General features: G+C 36.4%; 1 non-coding gene across 1 annotated transcript; it reads right to left on the reverse strand.

Annotated features, from left to right (window-relative positions):
- Positions 1 to 793: 793 nt before the first annotated feature.
- LOC126010501 (U6 spliceosomal RNA) lies at positions 794 to 900 on the reverse strand. Its single transcript, XR_007496527.1, has one exon. It is a non-coding gene; the product is annotated as a U6 spliceosomal RNA (small nuclear RNA).
- Positions 901 to 2,176: the final 1,276 nt, after the last annotated feature.

The following is a 2,176-nucleotide window of genomic DNA, read 5'->3' on the forward strand; positions in this document are numbered from 1 at the left end:
CCCTGTCCAGATAATATTTTTTTTTATTTTTATTTTATTTTTTTATTTTTTATTTTTTTTGATTTTGGGCCACATCTGGCATTGCTCAGGGGTTACTCCTGACTGTCTGCTCAGAAATAGCTCCTGGCAGGCATGGGGGACCATATGGGACACCGGGATTTGAACAAACCACCTTTGGTCCTGGATTGGCTGCTTGCAAGGCAAATGCCGCTGTGCTATCTCTCTGGGCCCTATTTATATTTATTTTTTTTATTTAAGAGACAAAATTGATTAACATATTGAGGTGAACTAGCATAACATAATATAGTAACATAACATAACATATAATATAATTCATATAATAATACATGTAAGTCAAAGAACATTTCTGATTAAAACACAATTTTTTATCATAATGGCTTACAGATCTTTCACAGTAGTATTTTAGGTACATGTTCATATTGTTTCAGGGGAATACCCATCCCTGTCCAGATATTTTAAAGGACATGGACAAAATGCTATTAAAAATTATTCTGAGTAAAGAAACTCCCCAAATAGCCAATTCTGGGGAAAGTGAAAGTGGGCTTCTTGTCTTTCTCAAACTACCTTTTTCCTATAAGATATAACATTTAATATTGGATGGTGTGGAAATAAATATACAATTTTAGAGGAATGAAACAGAACTGAAATCCCATATTCACACCCTCAGGTTTGATGAAGAATCCTGGTATATGAAGTGGAGCTCAGAAAGCCTCTTCAAAGAGTGGTATTGGAAAAACTAGTGGTATTGGAATTATCTTTTTTTTTTCTTTTTAAAAATATGGAACGCTTCACGAATTTGCGTGTCATCCTTGCGCAGGTGCCATGCTAATCTTTTCTGTATCGTTCCAATTTTAGTATATGTGCTGCCGAAGCGAGCACTGGAATTATCTTTATGTGGAGAAAATAAAAAAAGTAAAACTTGGATTCTTATTTCACAGAATGCACAAAAGTTAATTAAATATAAATAAAGGTATCAGTATGAGAAAAAAGTCCATAAATTACATGGGTGTAAAAACATATGCTATGTTCTCTAGAGTCAAAATATGAAAATTATCAATCAAATTAAGAAACTTTTGTACTGCAAAGAAAATAAAAAATAGATTAAAACTATCCAAGGACTAGAACAAATATTTACTGACATCTGACAAAGTTATACAATCTGAGATATACAAAACAATTAGAAAAATATTACACTAAAAGCAAACAATCTAAAAAAGTGGAGATATAAACTAAAGAGACATGAACTAGGAGCCGGCGAGGTGGCACTAGAGGTAAGGTGTCTGCCTTGCAATCGGTAGCCAAGGATCAGGACGGGGTTTGATCCCCTGGGGTCCCATATGGTCCCCCCAAGCCAGGGGCAATTTCTGAGAGCTTAGCCAGGAGTAACCCCTGAGCATAAAATGGGTGTGGCCTGAAAAAAATAGAGACATGAGCTAAAAAGATATGAACAAAGAGGCTCTTCCTCAGAGGCCAGTACTCTTTTCCTACTTGTTTACTCTCAGCGGCCTCTTGGCCTCTTCCTTCTTTCATTGTGTAACTGTGGTTGCTACCATACTAGGTTTCTGATTAGTTCCCATGAATGGTGACAATTGAGTACACTGTCTTAAGTTAGATTGTCTATTTTCCCCACTTTTTATTTTTTCTCCTCTCTGTGAACTGTTCAATAAGGTATTTTGGTGAAAGAGTCCCTCTCTATCTTTCCTTCCCTTTGTTATTTGTTAAATAAGGAAGTTTGTAGAAGTGTCCCTCCATTTAACGTTTATATAAGAACCAAGTCAATTGGATTGTTGGACTTGTTCTAGCATCCCCATAGGCACCAATCTCGCTGTGAACAGTTCAATAAGGAATTTTGGTGATAGAGTTCCTCAGTTTAATTCTTATGTTTGAACTGTTGGATTGTTGGACTTATTCTTGCGTCCCCCTTATGAGCTGATAACGCCAGGTGGCATTATTCCTTGTTTGCATGGGCACATTAAAATGGAAAATACTATACATACAAATAAGTTCTTATCTAATAGAGATAGGAACACACAAATCTTGTGGTGCAATAGAACCTTACAAACCCTGAACATTGACATGATGACCTGGCACAGGCCTCAGAGGTTTGGGTATTTTCCAGTCACCCCTGAACCAGGGAAGCCATCTATGAAACATC

The sequence above is a fragment of the Suncus etruscus genome, chromosome 5, assembly GCF_024139225.1.
Source record: "Suncus etruscus isolate mSunEtr1 chromosome 5, mSunEtr1.pri.cur, whole genome shotgun sequence".
Lineage (NCBI taxonomy): Eukaryota > Metazoa > Chordata > Mammalia > Eulipotyphla > Soricidae > Suncus > Suncus etruscus.